The 17,947-nt window shown below is 37.9% G+C and overlaps 1 protein-coding gene across 4 annotated transcripts in view; it reads left to right on the forward strand.

Moving 5' to 3' along the window:
- The window catches only part of FBXL17 (F-box and leucine rich repeat protein 17), a 507,842-nt gene that overhangs the window by 287,339 nt on the left and 202,556 nt on the right, over nucleotides 1-17,947 (forward strand). The window lies entirely within an intron of this gene.

Genomic DNA, 17,947 nt, shown 5'->3' on the forward strand with positions numbered 1-17,947 from the left:
CAAAAATAAACAAAAAACATTGAAAAAAAAAATTAAAAAAAAAAAATAAATAAAATAAAATAAAATATGTAATACATCTTAACAGTGCACAAATCCAGTAGTTACTGCTTGTTTTCATTTTCTTCCCTTTGGGAAATATTCATCCCTCAGGTATGTAATTGAAAAGACCTGTTTGTGTACTTATGTAGGGGAAAGCCTTTAATGAGACGTTTAAATGTTTCTTGGCAATGAAAAGAAAATAATTCCAAATTCTGTAAATTTTATATTTATATAAATACAGACCCACTCAGCTCCAGCCTCACCCTCTAGATTTTCTTTTTTTTTTATTTTTTATTTTTGGGACAGAGAGAGACAGAGCATGAACGGGGGAGGGGCAGAGAGAGAGGGAGACACAGAATCGGAAACAGGCTCCAGGCTCCGAGCCATCAGCCCAGAGCCTGAAGCGGGGCTCGAACTCACGGACCGCGAGATCGTGACCTGGCTGAAGTCGGACGCTTAACCGACTGCGCCACCCAGGCGCCCCTCACCCTCTAGATTTTCAAGACCAATGCTTTGTCTCATTTAGCTGTCGTCATTGTGAATACCTACCTCTCTCTGGCGTGTGAGAGTCATTAGGAAAAGTTCAGATAGCCTGGTCCAAGTGTACAAGGTAGAGGCTTTGTAGAGGTTCTCTGATTTTTCATTGCAAAAAAAGACATTGATTAATTTTCGTTGGCACTTTCAAATAAATTTTAGTTTGTAAAGTAATATATGGAACTAATTGTGTCCAGAGTCACACTTTTTTTCCAGCCTAGCAGATTGCAAAGCTAATGCCAGAGTATAAACATAGGAGGGGCATTGTGTTTTCTGGATAGGAGAGTTTGACACATAAATTAACAAAAGAAAACAAGTTGTTACAGACTTTTTTTTGCTTTTACTAAAACTAAATATTTTATTTTGCTACCCACATATATTCTGATCTGTAATATAAGGATTAGAGTTTATTAAAAATTTACAAGAATTTTTATATACACCTCAGTTTAACTGAAGTGCATTTAAACAAAATGTACAACTGAAGAATTCACAAATTATGTTAACAATTCACATGCATAAGCAGTAGTTCATTTGTTGGGGACCTGCTGTGTGCTAAGCCCTGTTTTAGGGGAGTATGTGGGATGCAGGCTTTGTGTGTAAGGAGTGAAGAGTTAGTATAAAGAGTGGGAGAAAACGCATAAGGCCTGATGCCTGTCCTCAAGGACAGCCTGATCCTAGAAGGAGCAAGGTTTATATAAAGCAAACAGCAGAGCAGCAAATAATAAGAATATGCAATAAAGTGTCAAAGTGGGTAGCATATTAAAGGAAAAATACAGGCTTCCCTTCCCAAGTGAAGTTTTATGCAAAATGCCAACACAGAAGACAGAGAAATGTGGGTTTTTTTGTGCTCTAATTTTGTTGTACGAGTTCAGATGTATATGATATTTACTCAAGAAAATATTTAAAAAGCAAGGGTATTTAAATGAACCAAAGAATTTAAAATTTTTTTCAATGTTTTTTATTTATTTTTTGGGACAGAGAGAGACAGAGCATGAACGGGGGAGGGGCAGAGAGAGAGGGAGACACAGAATGGGAAACAGGCTCCAGGCTCCGAGCCATCAGCCCAGAGCCTGACGCGGGGCTCGAACTCACGGACCGCGAGATCGTGACCTGGCTGAAGTCGGACGCTTAACCGACTGCGCCACCCAGGCGCCCCCCAAAGAATTTAAATAAGTAGCAAAGGGGTTGGCTCATAGTAAGGACTCGATAAATGTTAATTACTCTTGTGATTGCTATTAGTTTTAAATTATATGCTTTGGATAGCAGTTGCAATACAATGTTAGCCTCAGCTTTCAATTCTTTTCTGTATTTTGTTCAGGTTCCACATTTCAGAGAAAAATCTTGACTCACACAGATAAATAGTTTTACATGGTAAGGTTTTGTTTGGTTTTAATAGTTTGCTTTGCTGATATCACCTTATGATAGTCTTCAGTTAAATCAAGATGGCAAGAGAAGATATTCCTTTAAGCAGACTCCCCTCCCCTCACTGGAGCAAAAAAGAAAACTTGGTGGCACAAGTTAATTCATTGGTTATTTTAGTATATAAAGAAGAGAGAGAGAGAGAGAGAGAGAGAGAGAGAGAGAGAGAGAGTGTTGTGTGTTGTGTTAATGTGTAACAACCTACAAAATAGAACCAGACATTTGAAAACCCCTTAAGAAACCCTCATGTAATATAAACTTAGTAAGGCATGCGGTTTTGAGAACCCCCTAGTGTATCTGATAAGACCCAGGTCAGCAAGCTACAGCCCATCGGTCAAATCCACCTCACTGCTTGTGAGCTAAAATTGGCCCAAGAGCTAAAAGTGGCTTTTTATGTTTTCACATGTTTGAAAAATAAATATGAAGAATTTATCATCACGTGAAAATTTTTGAGGCTGAACCACCAGTACTTGATGATGGATTTGGATGTGGGGAGACAGTGAACTAGAGGGAGATGTCACTAAGGCTATTTGGTTCTGGTTTTTCATTATAGGATGAACCGTAGCACCATTCCCTGAGATAGGCTACTTGGGAGAATGGCGGTCAGGAGTTTAGTCTTTGGCATGGGGAACTGGAGGTGCTTTTGAGGCATTTATCTGAAGTGTTCTGTGAGTGGTCTGTGTATGAGTGGATTATGTGTATCTCTGGATGGATGCTGCTTTAGAACCATGGTATGGTGTGGACGCTAAGGATTACTTATAGAATGAGAGGGGGCTAAGGTCCTTGGACCAACCTTGAAGTGATGTCTTTTCATGATTGCACGGAAGGGAACGAGCCTGGAAAGTGTACAGGAAAAGGAGAAAGGTGAGAGGGAAGCCAAGAGTGTTATGTGGTAGATGTTCGAGAGAATTGCCAACGGAGTGATAATACTTCAGAAAATTAAGTCTGTAGGAAAGGATTAACGAGTGTCCATGGGGTTGTGCTGTGAATGTCTTTGGTGTCTAGAGCAAGAAATGTTTTGATGAGGCAATGAGGATAGAATTCCTAAATTGGGGTTGTTTTATTGAAGTTGTTTATATCTTTAACTATATTAGTTTTAAAGAAAACCTTCATTCCCAGGTGTGATCTTTTTATTGTTCAATTGATCTCTTATAATGGCAGTTAATTAAAAAAATAGGATTCACTTAAAAGAAATTTGCTTTACAGCAAGTTTTGATTGAAAACATCTATTTGCCATCACCTAAATACTTAAATCTTACCCAGATTGTACATCAAACCCCCTTTAATAAAAAACAGCAATAATGAGAAAAAAGGTTATCATTGCAACATTCAAAAAAGCAAAACTGGTGACTCATGGGAAATATCACATTGCTCATAGCCTTGTCGATTTTAAGTAGGTTCCCAGCTAACTTAATAGTATTAATCCAATTTATTAAATAATGCCTTTCTCCCTTATGAAGATTTCCTCTACGTGTGCCTGAAGGAATTTGTATTATCAAAGAAAGTTTGGAAAATGAGAGGCTGAGGTGGGACAGAAGAGAATCTATGTTGTACATTTTGTTTGTAGAGATTTGGTGAGGATTTTCCTTATATGGTTTCACATATATACTTGTTTTTATGCTCTTGTCTTTGTTAACAATATGTTGTAATGCTCACTTGGATAGAGACTGTGTCTGTCACTGGGGTTCTTTGGCTGCAGGCACTGAGATGGAGGTCAGGGTCTAAGGTGTGTATTAGGGATCAAGCCTTGTGAAAGGAAGCATGCAGGAAGGCTTGGGCTGAGGGAAAATTCAAACTGATGCAGCCGTAGGAAGGTCTTGGCCAGCCCTGCAGGGAGTTCCGGAGTCAGCATTTTCTGTCCAGGTGTCCTGCTTAGGGCTGAATGGGTGGCTCTTGATGTCTCCCCCCCCCGCCCCCCCGCTCAGCCACCTTCGCAGACTGCTGCTTAGGCGAAGTGGCTGTCTACAGGGAGGTCGACCCTGTGGCAGAGGCCAGCATCTGAGTCTGGTGCTGCCGATGCCCCAAACTTGGCAGCAAGCCGTTGCTGGAAGGAGGATCTGAGCAGCTCATTTGTCTCTAACGTTACTGTCATGTAATTTTCCACATATTTGAATCGAATGCTTTGTATATACTTATATTGGTTTGAATTCTTTGTTATAAGCAGCTACAGTCACTTCGGTCAGAAACTTCATTGGTTCATGCAAACAGAGACCCAGAGGTCAGGTGGCCTTCCCAGTTTCCTTAATCCAGCAGCTCCAGCTCCATTCTCTGGGATTCTCTTTGCTATCTTCAGCATACCACAGGCTCTTCCCTCTGGTTGACCTCTGGTAGTAGCAGGCAGCCAAGGTCAGGGACCTGTGTCTGCATACCACCCAGGCCAGAGCTGGAAGGAGTATCATGTATGTGCTAGGAGAGCTCAGGCATAGTCCCGGGACCACTCTGCCTGAATGCAGGAGCATAGTCCAGTGGCAGAGGTAGAGAAGATGCTGAGAGACTTAGCTGTGGTCTGTTCCTGGGCCCAAAGAGAAAAGAAAAATGAATAAAACTGACATATAGGAATTGTAAGTGTTAAAATATTTATCCACTTACCAAGTTCCTAGTCCCATTTGGGACACCTATTGTATAGATAGGAAGTAGACTCTATAAAAAATTTCATTTTCTTGGAGGTTTTATTGGAGTTTTTACAAAAATATCAGCATTTGATTTCTCTGCCTTTACTAAGTGGTTGAGATTGCAGACTGACACTTATTAATTATACCAGATTTCTGGTTTTAATTAGAGAATGTCTTCTGAGACTAAACCTTTTTACCATTAGGCTGTTTGAAACCTGTGAGATAAAAAGGGAGAGTTCTTTCAGAAAATTATTTACATGATTTTAATTAATGATTATAATCTCCATGGTCATTTTTGCAAAAGAGCATTTAATCCCTTAACCAGTTTTCATGATTTGCATTTTGCAAAAACATGTCGGCCCTGCAGGCTTATTATCTGAGTTGTATTTTTTTCCAGATGAAACTTATTTTGGGTGAGTTTTATTTTGCTATTGCTCCGAGCCCCGTTTCATACCTTAACACCTGTTTCTCATGCAGAGCAAACCGATTGGTAGAAAAGTAAAGTTTGCTTCCTTTTGCCAAGACAGAACATAGCCCTTGGCAAGGTTACCTTTGAAAACAGTTTTTCATGCAGAGACCGTATACAAGTAGCATTGCTGTTGCCAAGATCCTCTGACTAATGAAGGGTCGGAGAGATGGTGTATTCTTTCTCATTGCTTGCGGCACGTATATGTAGCATTTCTTCTGAGAAAAGGCACTCTAGCGTTTCAAACAGAAGCTAGAAGTTTAACCTTCCAGGAGGAAGGTCAGTGTTAGTTTTTATTGATAACACAGAAGAAAGCCACTTTATAAGAATATGAAAGATAAATTCTTTGCTAAGTAGAAACGATTAAACACAGTGAGTTTTCCACCTTTCTTATGAAAATCAGTCTGAGACTATTTTCCATTTGCAAAGTTGCTTTTTTTTTCCCCTTTCTTCACTGAGATGTCAGTCAGATCCTTTACATGGATGATACTAAGCACTGGTCTCCAAATTATGGAAATTTGGTCAGGACTCAAGGTCCAGGTCCCAATATATGACTGCCTGCTCTGTTTTGTTTGGTGCAGTTACGTTTTTTATATTTTTGTTCATGTCTAATCTTATTTTATGAGAACATTTACATTTCCAGTATGCTTTAAGCTAAGTATAGTCTAATGGTTTCATAAACAATGAGACTGATGCTTTGTTTCACAAATGGGAAAATCCTAGAGAGTAATGTTTTGTGAGTACTTGTGGAACTGGGGAAGGAATGGAAAATGTTTATTCCTGTGTGCATGATCAAAGTAGCTGTTACCTTAAGGTATGTGCGTGCGTGCGTGCATGTGTGTGTTTTCTGAGGCAAAAGTGAAGGAAAAGCCACGGAGAGGGGTGTTTTTTGCTTTATTTTCCTCTTCCCAAAACAGTCATTTGGTGGATGTTTTCTACCATTAAAAGATTTTTCACATTTTATACCTTCTTAAACATTATTATAAGATTATATTTTTCATTGTATCTCCCCTACCTTCAGTCATGGGCAAAGACAAATTAATGCATTAATTCCATAAATTTTTGTCAATACTGATGTATAATGTTGCTTCCTAAACAAATCCAAATAGCTGACTGACAAGTGCAATATTTCTCTAAATAACAAATTTTATTATCCAGATATTGCTGAAAGGCTCCACTTCCTGCTAGGTATTGCAAGAATTCAGCTATTTTCACTTTTGCTCCACAGTCTTTTCTTAATACTTTTGACCAAAGATGATCCAGTCATAGCATAGTTCAATCTGTTTATCAAAGGTTGGAAATAAATTTTGCAAAGGGTACTGGAGACAAAACAACAATGCTATTATATGATATTTTTGTTTTCATTATTATTATTATTCTGATGTTTTGCTAACAGGAATTTGTAGATCACTTTGGGTTGTCATGGGGGTTCATGTTCTTAGAGCACATTGCAGAATATGAAGGAATATTTATGCAACTGGAAATAAGAAAATGTGACATAAGTAGACGAGATTGCTGTTATGTGGAATTTTGTCTACTGTGAGACAGAAGCAGCAAGTCAGGTGTCTCCTTGTACGCCTGTCTTTGGTTGGAAATTTTTAGAGTAACAAGGAGAACAACTACCATATATTGAGTACTTACTATGTGTCAGGTATTATTCTAGGCACTTACCAATAATATTAAGTAGTTTAATTTTCATGACAATGCTATGAGGTTTCTTGCCATTTTAGAAATGAGAAACTAGACATCTACCATTAGGAAGTGATGAAGGTGAGATTTGAACCAAGCAATGTGAGCCTACAGAACATGATGAAACCACTGTCTTTCTACGTTACAGCAATAGTGTTTTGGTACCAGAGGAAATTTTGAGAAGTCCTCTATCACCCTTCTCATTTTACAAATGTCTCCATATTTAAATATGTAACTGGCTCTGAGACACTGAGTATCTTTCCCAGGGTCAGATGGTACGGATAGAGGTAGAATACAGTTAAGCCGGTGTGCTTCTGGTTTCAGGTTTTCTCATCCTCTGGGGCTCTTCCCTGGTAATACTGGAGATGTGTTATACCAGGAAGCCTCTTTCCTCAAGCTGTATCTAGAATTGAGAGTGGCCTTAAGCTTTTTCTTCGTGATGATGTTACAGCCCAGAGGGTGCTGAAGTTTAAGCAGGTAGAGTGGAAAGTTAGTTGGAGAGGGGAGAAAAGGAAGGGAGGTTGGGTACAGATGGAGCAGGGCCTGGGGGAATGACTTGGACATTATTTGCCAGGCAAAGCTTGAGTACTATCTGAACATAGGATTATAAGGAGACCCTGTGACTGCGTATGGTTTTTTATCTTAGAGAAGGCAGTCTTAGCAGGCAGGGCCCTAACTTATCAAAATGCAAAGGTTGTGTTGCATGGGCATTTGGTATGTGACTCTGCTGAGTCCAGACTTTGTCTCTACTAACCAAGTGGATGATTTCGTCTTAGAATAATGGGAAGTGCAAACCCTTGTTGAAATTTAAGAATTGTTTCCCCGTGGCAATTTGTTTGGAGACATCTAATGCCAGAAGAAAATTCTTTTACTACAGACAGGAGTAATCCTTAGGCCAGATCATTATCCTTTTTACTTCTATGAGAAAAATAAGTTTTAACTGTAGTTAAGCTTTTATTTTCATTTTATTTTTTTCAAGTTTTTGTTTAAGTTCCAGTTAGTTAACATACAGCGTAATATTAGAACTTGGTGATTCATCACTTACATACAACACCCAGTGCTCATCAGAACAAGTGCCCTCTTTAAAAACGGTCACCCATTTAACCCATCCCCCTGCCAGTTTGTTTTCCATGGTTAAAAGTCTGTTTTCTGCTTTGCCTCACTTTTTCCCCCTATATTTACCTATTTTGTTTCTGAAATTCCACACGAGTGAAATTATATGGTATTTGCCTTTCTGTAACTGATTATTTCAATTAGCATTATACGCTCTGCCTCCATCCACATCATTGCAAATGGCAAGATTTCATTTTTAATGGGTATGTAATATTACATTGTGTATATACACCACATCTTCCTTGTCCATTCACTGTTGATGGACACTTGCTCTCTTTCCACAATTTGGGTATTGTTGATAATGCTGCTATAAACATTGAGATGCATGTATCGTTTTGAATCAGTATTTTTTTATCCTTTGGATAACTAGCAGTGCAGTTACTGGGTCATAGTGTAGTTCTATTTTTAACTTTTTGAGTAACCTCCATACTGTTTTCCAGAGTGGCCGCACCAGTGCACTCCTACCAACAGTGTAAGAGGGTTCCCCTTTCTGTGCATCCTCCCCATCACCTGTTGTTTCTTTTTTGTTAATTTTAGTCATTCTGACAGGTGTGAGTGATATCTCATTGTATTTTGATTTGTATTTCCCTGATGATGAGTGATGTTGAGCATCTTTTCATGTGTCTGTTGGCCATCTGTAGGTCTTCTTTAGAAAAGTGTCTACTAGGGGCACCTGGGTGGCTCAGTTGGTTGAGCAACTGACTTCAGCTCAGGTCATGATCTTGCAGTTTGTGAGTTCTCTGTGCTGACAGCTCAGATCCTGGGGCCTGCTTCGGATTCTGTGTCTCTCCCTCTCTCTGCCCCTCCCCTGCTCATGCTCTGTGTGTGTGTGTGTCTCTCTCTCAATAATAAATAAATGTTAAAAAAATAAAAAAGAAAAAAAGAAAAATGTCTACTCATGTCTTCTGCCCATTTTCAGGGAGAGAATCTCAAGCCAGATTCACCCTTAGCACAGAGCCCTACGCAGGGCTCAATCACACAACCCTGGGATCATGACCTGAGCTTGAAATCCAGAGTTGGATGCTTAACTGACTGAACCACCCACCCAGGCACCCAGCCACCCATTTTTAAACTGGATTGTTTGTTTTTTGGGTGTTGAATTTGATTAAGTTCTTTATATTTTATGTTCTTCATATTTTAGATGCTAGCCTTTATCAGAAATGCCATTTGCAAATACCTTCTCCCATTCTGAAGTTTGCCTTTTAGTTTTGTTGGTTGTTTCCTTCTCTGTGCAGAAGCTTTTAATCTTGATGAAGTCCCAATAGTTTGTTTTTGTTTCCCCACAGGGTTTTATTTTTAAAAGCATGCTTCAATAAGTTAAATTTATCTGGTTTTAATTTTTCTCTAAGATACTTACTTTAAATCCTATTTATTCATTTCCATGAGCCATATGTCCAGTGTCACAAGGATGCACTGAATAAATCAAGTGCCTGCAGACAGTAGATGGTGGTGTTCGATCCTGTACAAAGTGCTGTGTAATATAGAAATACTATGCTTAATATCTGCCTCCCTGCCTTGTTTCTTAATTGGATCAGTGCTCTAGGGGGCATTAGGTTGAACTGAACAACAATGTAGAAACAACATTGCATTCCTGAAGCCAAGTCAATTAATCACACAATGCATTTCAAAGGAGTTACTTCTAAGTAATTGTTGTGTAAATTAGGCCCATTGCAATTGCTGGGTAGTAAACAGGAGACAAGCCAGCTTTATGCAACCTAAGATACATCACAAATTTGCCATTTCTAACCCCCCTGTGAGATAATCCTTAAAACCTCATTGCTTGCACCCACAAAATAACCATACAGTTTTTTATAACCACGTTGGTTATGTTTTCCCAGTGAGCCTATAATTACACATTTAACTTTTTCAAACAGAGGTTAATAATGATGGGATTTTTGATTTTGAGGTTATTTTATTTTTCTCTAATGACTTTCTCTGGTTCTTGTATAGTATAGGGGATTAAAATACAGGTAAAGAATGTCTTCTCTTTAACAGCACTGAAATTCCACCCTATACCTTTCATCACATCAAACAACATGAAATATATTATTTATATTTTATTATTAATCAGGAATTGGCGATTATATCTTGAGACTTCCTGTTTCAGGAATATATCCAAAATTCTATAAAGGACCCTCACAGAGAGAGTTTCAGGATCACTCTGCCCTGTTATACAAATTATTTTTCAGCAAAATAGTCAAGATACTCAGTAAAAGTTTCCCACTGGTCTCTTTGGGAAGCACCCAGCTTTCTAAAAGTAAGCATACCCAGGAAGTAGAATTCCTGCTGGACCAGGACTAGCCATGTGATCTTTGCTGTTCACATTCCACCATCTTCCCCAAAATCAGATATGTTTGGCTTTGAACCTCTAAGGTCGTGTTCCTGAGAGTGATTTTTCTGGATCAACTGTAAATATAGCTCAAGCTCACTAGTCCAGCACAAAGAATGAGAGAGTGTGAGCCCAGAGCTTCCTCAGCCATGGTTCTGCATTGTGGATAAAATGATTCTGAGAGAATGAAGTCAATTTAGAGAGAGAAGTGGAAAAAGACACAGAGAGGGTGATGGGCATTGAGGAGGGCATCTGTTGGGATGAACACTGGGTGTTGAAACCAATTTGACAATAAATTATATTAGAAAAAAAAGGAAAAAGACAGAAAGGGACTTCAGTATCTCTACTTTCAGTTATTCCTGAATGTACCTTACTTTTGTGTGGAACCCAATTTATTGGCATTTCATACAACCTACTTCTTTTTTTTCACATTTTTATTTAAATTCTAGTTAGTTAACATATAGTGTAATATTGTTTTCAGGAGTAGAATTTAGTGATTCATCACGTACATGTAACGCCCAGTGTTCAACACCCAACAAGTGCCCTCGTTAATACCCATCATCCATTTAGCCCATCCCCCTGCCCACCTCCCTCCATTAACCCTCCTTTTGTTTTCTATCCTAAAGAGTCTCTTATGGTTTGTTTCTTTCTTTCTGTCTCTCTCTTTTTCCCCCTTTTCATATGTTCATCTGTTTTGTTTCTTAGATTCCACATATGAGTGAAATCATATGGCATTGTCTTTCTCTGCCTGACTTATTTCACTTAGCAAAATACACTCTAGCTCCATTCACATTATTGCAAATGGCAAGATTTATTTCCTTTTGATGACTGAGTAATATTCATATATATATACATATATATGATAATATGTACATATACATACATAACTACATACTGCATCTTCTTTGTCCATTCATCAGTCAGTGGACATTTCGGCTCTTTCCATAATTTGGCTATTATTGATAAGGCTGCTATAAACATTGGGGTACATGTTCCCCTTCGAATTTGTATTTTTGTATCCTTTGGGTAAATACCTGGTAGTGCAATTGCTGGATCATGGGGTAGTTCTATTTTTAACTTTTTGAGGAACCTCCAGACTGTTTTCTGGAGTGACTGCATCGTTCCCACCAGCAGTGTAAGAGGTTTCTTCTTTCCCTGCATTCTTGCCAACACCTGTTGTTTCTTGTGTTGTTAATTTTAACCATTCTGACAGGGCATCCAGCCTACTTCTTTTTTCTTTTCTTTTCTTTTCTTTTCTTTTCTTTTCTTTTCTTTTCTTTTCTTTTCTTTTCTTTTCTTTTCCTTTATTTTATTTTATTTTATTTTATTTTATTTTATTTTATTTTATTTTATTTTTTAAATTTACATCCAAGTTAGTTAGCATATAGTGCAACAGTGGTTTCAGGAGTAGATTCCTTAATGCCCCTTACCTACAACCCTCCCACAACCCCTCTAGTAACCCTCAGTTTGTTCTCCATATTTATGAGTCTCTTCTGTTTTGTACCCCTCCCTGTTTTTATATTATTTTTGCTTCCCTTCCCTTGTGTTCATCTGTTCTGTGTCTTAAAGTCCTCATATGAGTGAAGTCATATGATATTTGTCTCTCTCTGACTAATTTCGCTTAGCATAATACCCCATAGTTCCATCCACATGGTTGCAAATGGCAAGATTTCATTCTTTTTGATTTCTGAGTAATACTCCATTGTATATATATACCACATCTTCTTTATCCATTCATCCATCTTTGGACATTTGGGCTCTTTCCCTGCTTTGGCTATTGTTGATAGTGCTGCATAAACATTGGGGTGCATGTGCCCCTTCGAAACAGCATACCTGTATCCCTTGGATAAATACCTAGTAGTGCAATTGCTGGGTTGTAGGGTAGTTCTATTTTTAATTTTTTGAGGAACCTCCCTACTGTTTTCCAGAGTAGCTGCACCAGTGTTTATTCCCACCAGCAGTGAAAAAGAGATCCTCTTTCTCTGCATCCAGCCTACTTCTGAGTTTCTTTCACATTAAACAAGAGAGACCTGCTCAGTTATGTACATCTCCCCGAGGCTTCCACAGCACCTTCACAAACATTTTTGATGGCCCTCACCATATTACTTGCTATTTGTTTGTCTGTTTCTGTGAGGAAAGGTACTGTCTTCATTATTACTTAGCAACAAGTCCATCAGTTAATGGATAACAGGTAAATATTGGATGAAGAGTGAATGAATGAGCACCCATATAGCTTTCAGTGTCTCACCCTTTTTCTAGCAAGAAAATGATAAAAATCTACTTGGTTTTGCATGATATGGTTATTATATGACTTATTATAAAACATGTATAGAAACTGTGAAAAGATTTTCGTATTAATTTTTCCAGTAGTATTTTCATTACCATAGAATTGTAATACTGTACCCTCCTTTTTTTTACTTCTCTCCTAGCTAAATATAGTTAAATTCTGGAGCCTGTTTCATGAGATTGACCTAATCCTCAGTAAGAATTTATATCTATGTCAGTCTAAGTATAGAAAATGCATTGTAAATATAGTGCTGAATGCTTTCCATAGTAAGAGCCTTCTTGTGTGGGATTTAGAGGGAAACTTGCTTATGATGAAAAGCCTCCGTATTGTTTAGTCATCATCATCTCCTAAGCCTTCAGGTAGAGCAGGTTAATTACTTATTTATTTTTCAATTTTGGTTATCTTTCATTTCCTCATGTGTAATATTTTTCATGATAGTTTTTGATTTCAATTTACGTCCCTACACATAATACTTTATAACTGGTAGTAATTACATTCACGAGTAACATTTTCTTTCATTTTACTTGTGTCTCAAGTCTTCACAGCTGCTACAAAAAGTAAGGTGGTAATAACTATTTAAAATACTGTTCTCTTCACCCCTTGTCCTCATTTTAGGTCTAAATTTCAAAGCCAATGTAGTTCAATCTTTACCCATTAAGTGTAGTTTGTCCTATATTTGGTGCTATTCAATGTAGGAATATATACACAGAATTTTTCATTTTTCGTTTTATCTTTACTCTGCCATTTAACCAGCTATTACCATGAAATATCGTTAAAATATTGCCTTACTGGCCTTCTAACTCTTGTAACTTGACGACTAAAAGTGTTCTTCCTGAAGCAAAAATATGTGTAAGTGAAAGCAGGCTATCATTAAATAAGCATATGTATTTCAATAATTTTATGGACATGAGCCTATATACCTTTATCTTTTTCACTTAAGATGAGGTCCTTTTATTTGTTTAGCTCCCTAACATCTTTCCACTAAAAGCAACATATTTCATGTTGAGAGAGATGCTGAGTGCCCCTTAGCTTGGCTCTAGACATCTCAAATGTTTCTAATGCAAAAGAGTTAATGAGGGATGAGTTAGAAAGTGTTATTAGTGGTTGGGATCAAGATATGGCTGAGGACTTCCATGTCATACCTTCTGGGAGAGTTTCTGCAGATCATGACTGTGTAACTGTTTTTGACTTGCTGTTGGTCGTACTTGATTTGTAGTAATAGCTCTCTCATTTATACAATGTATTGTGAGAGTTTGGGGTGTTAATAAGATTTTTTAAAACTCATTAGATTTGTTTCAAATGAGCTGTCTAAAGCTTTATCTAGGCTAAAGTATAAGGAGATAAAGATGATGAACGGGTTTCAGACAAGTTGAATCTCAAAGTGTATGTAGAGATGTTTTGAGGGCATAAAGATTAAGAATAAAGCTCAGGGCCTGGGATGCATTTGGGAGTCATTCAGGCAGAGTCATGTACCCATCACTTGCAATAGATAAGGTCACTCCATTCAAGGGAGCTGAGGAAACATCTCCAACATTGTGTTAGGAAACTCAGAATAATCAGGAAGATAGGAAAAGAACGAATCTGATGGCTGCCCGGGAGAAGACAGTTTCATCAATGAGTTTTGGCAAATCCAGACATTGTGGAAGTTGTGTTAAGATGAGATTCTGTTCTAGATTTTTGATTTAGGAAATTCTGTGATAGGAAATTTTACTGGAGTTGTACTCTAAAATGTAGGGAAGAGAAACTGAATTAGAATGTACCAAGGAGTAAATGAAAGAGAAACAGAAGGGACAGCAAGTGTAAATGATTTGGCCTGTAACCACGAAGGGCAGGAACATGTGTGATGATGATTTCACAGTAAAGTAGAATAAGGGAAGTTCCTTTTAGAATTTGAGAAACACAGAGGCATCGAGAGGCTAAGGTTGGGACAGAAGAATAAGAGAGAAAAAATGGTCAAGTCTAGAATGAGTAGGTAAGGTTGACCACCAATTTCAGTGTTTGGGGATCTCTGTCACAGCCAGAAGTACTCTGACACCAGCTGGATGTCCTGCAGTTCAACTCAATTCTGATACCAGATAACATCAGATCCCATAGATGAGGGGCTCAGTCTACTTCACATGCCAGGTGCATGCCCAGCTGTTACCGGTGCTGGCTGTAACTTGGAGATTCCAACAACCCCCTTCTTGGGTTTGATTAATTTGCTAGAGCAGCTCGTAGAACTCAGAGAAACATTTTATTTACTAGATTATTGGTTTATTATAAAAGGATATAACTCTGGATATATAAAAGCAGATAATAGCCAGATGGAAGAGAAGCAGAGGGCAGGGTCTCGGGAAAGGGCAAGGAGCTTCCATGCTATCCCTGAATGGCTGTCCCCAAAAGCTTCATGTGTTCACCAACCCTGGAGCTCTCCAAACCCCATACTTTTAGGTTTTTATGGAGTCTTCATTACATAGGCATGATTGATTAAACCATTGGCCACTGGGAATTGATTAAAATTCCAGCCTCTTTCCCCTTCCAGGGGTGTGGTGGGGCAATGACAGAAAGTTACAGCCCTCCAATCACAGGGCTGGTTCTCCTGGCAGCCAGACCCTTCCTTGGGCACAGGACCAAAACCCACCTCATTAACATAACAAAAGACACCTTTATCTCCCTCTTCACTTAGGATATTCCCCAAGGGTTTTAGGAGCTCTGTGATAGAAAGAAGGAGGAAGACCAGATACATATTTATTATAAATCATGGTATCACAAAGGGACTGAAGAGATTAGGCTTGGAAAGGAGTAAAGCTACTTCCTCTGTGACATCAAAGCAAGTTTAGAAGAGGACTGAATGACTCTCCCCACCCACCTACTCACAGGGGTTGTGGATGAGGAAGGTGACTTGGAATCAGATTTGTGTCAGTTTAGAGCTAGCTTGAGACTGGACAGAGAGAAACCCATGCAGTGCGCTGAAGTCATCTTCACAACTGGAGAAGCCAGGAGTGAGATGCAGTTTTCCATCTAATTTCAAGCCTAAGCGTGAGATATGTGACACAAATGGAGTTTTGTTTTTCCAGCGTTACTGAGTCTTGAAGCAGGTCGTTCCTGTTACAGATTGTGCTCCATTGCCTTTCACCTGAAAACTTCATACAGATATACTTCATTTGAGTATAGTAGGATCATGAAATTCTTAGTGTCTACATTTCTACTTTCAAAACAGTATATTAAAATGTGTGTTTTGGCAACAAAGCCAAGTTACACTTTGGGAATTTCAGGGAGACTGAATTTGTCCCAGCAGTGCCACCTAAGATGCTAGTGCCATTTGTATCTCAGTAGCACATAATGTTTCACACATTGATTTTTTTGTTTTGATCTCAAGATGCTTTGGATTCTGATTAGCTCAGACAGCTCTTTCTCCATCAAGAAACTGTATTTCGTTAGTTTAAAAAGAAAGTGTTATGTCAGTGCCTTATCCACTTCATGTGCAAAATTACCAAATTTTTTTTTTATTTTTTTAAGGATTCACTTTTATTTACACCAAAGTGTTTCCTTAAGCTCCTGCTGCAAATTAAAATTGCATTTCTCAGTGTTAGTTACATGGTAGTGGCTATTATGGGTTTGGGCCTCTCTGTTTTAGAAGGTCTTTATGCTCTGCCGCACTCTGGAACTATACAGCCCTAAATTACCTTAATCTCACTAGTCCAGATAATAAGGATCAGAGTTAGTAAAAACTGTCCAAAGCAAACTATATATTTTTAATTAAGTGACATTAATTTGGATATCTTTATATCTATGTTTTCAAAAATGCTGAGATCCTTGCAATTGAGGTTTGGTTTACCCTAATGAGTTTACACTAATGAGTACTGGTTTGATTTATGCAATAGAAACAACAGCAGGAAAGCAGATACATCTTGTGAGATGGGTTCGAAGCATTTGTAGTGATGAAGTGTACCCTTGCGAAATAAACCCTGTCGGTGACTTAAAAACAGTGTAATTTTTCAGTTTTCATTTTATGGCAATTTCTTTCTTCATGCTATCATGAAAAGCTCTTTGGATTTGCTAGCATGAGAGATAAGATGTTTAGTAATAGGGAAGACCTGTTAAGAGTATCTTTAAAAGTTACTGTCTCTGAACTTAACAGGAGTTTTCAAAGATAGCCGCACTTCATGGAGATGAATGTAATCCTCAAGAAAACCATCGTTAACCTGCTCAGAGCCTTGTGATTGGATGTGTTATTAAATCTTTTGCCAAATTTGGCTTTGCAGGACCTGACTGAGTATAAATGGAATGATATAGTGAATATATTAATTTATGCTGAGATTTTCCAACATTGGTAGATTCATATACAAATCTGTTATTTGGAGAAATACTTGTACTTAATCTGCTGTTTTAATGCATAATATTTTAATTTGAAATATATGCTGTATGTCCAAAGAAACCTCTTAGGACAGCAATAAAGGAAGAATCAAGCAACTAACATAGATGGGTAATTCTCTTTGTAAGAATATTCTATACAGATTAGTTTTGTTATTTGACCACTGGAGTACTTCAAAATAATTATAGCTAGTAATCTAGAATACAAAATGAAGAAAATCAGTTATCAATACTATAGAACTTGATTTCAGGCATCTGCATGAGGAAAGTTTTGAAATTAGAAAGATATATGTAAAGAGTCATCAGCTCTCATTTCTTCCTCCAGCTACGTGGGGGCATGACACCCTTCAAACCACCCCCCCCCCAAAAAAAAAATAAGACTCCCTTCTTTACTGACCAGTCCAAGGTGGGCAGTGAGGGTGCAGGAAAAATAATCTTCCTTTTCTCCATGATCCGTAAGAAGTTAAATTTACCTCTGTGATACCCTGACTTACAGGTTATAAAATCCAGCTTTTTAATGAGGATAATTTTCTTTGTGACTTTGTCCTATGAGTCCTTATTTTCTATGTATGCATACTGCTGGCATGATGCATATACAAAAGCACATTTGCAGAGATAACACAAAATTATCCTTTAAAACTGATTTTCCCTTTTTCTTTCTTTATACACAGACATCACTCATATTCCTTATCTTCTTTGACTTAAAAAAGGTATGTCCTTAAGGTTTCTATTTTCAGAATAAATAAGCATTCTTGAATAGCCAAACTGTTAAATTAAGTCCTTAAATCCTTAATATCTCCCCCTTTAAAATACAAAATCACTCATTAAATGTAGGTATAGCATAGCACAGGGAGGAAAAGCAAATGATGTTATAGCTGCAGTAAACATGATTCATTTGTACATTTTAGGACATCTTCTCCGTGTCAGTTTTTCATATTTCTCTTCTACTCCCCAAGTAACAAAATGTCACATGAAAAGGATCAAAATATTCCTTGCTGTAGATCATGGTGTGTGTGTGTGGTGTGTGTGTAAAATATCACACTCACACCTTCAGGCGTTTGTTTTAAGAAGAAATCTAATGATCTTATTTTCAGCGGAATCAGATG

This window comes from Neofelis nebulosa, chromosome 1, assembly GCF_028018385.1.
Source record: "Neofelis nebulosa isolate mNeoNeb1 chromosome 1, mNeoNeb1.pri, whole genome shotgun sequence".
Classification (NCBI taxonomy): Eukaryota; Metazoa; Chordata; class Mammalia; order Carnivora; family Felidae; genus Neofelis; species Neofelis nebulosa.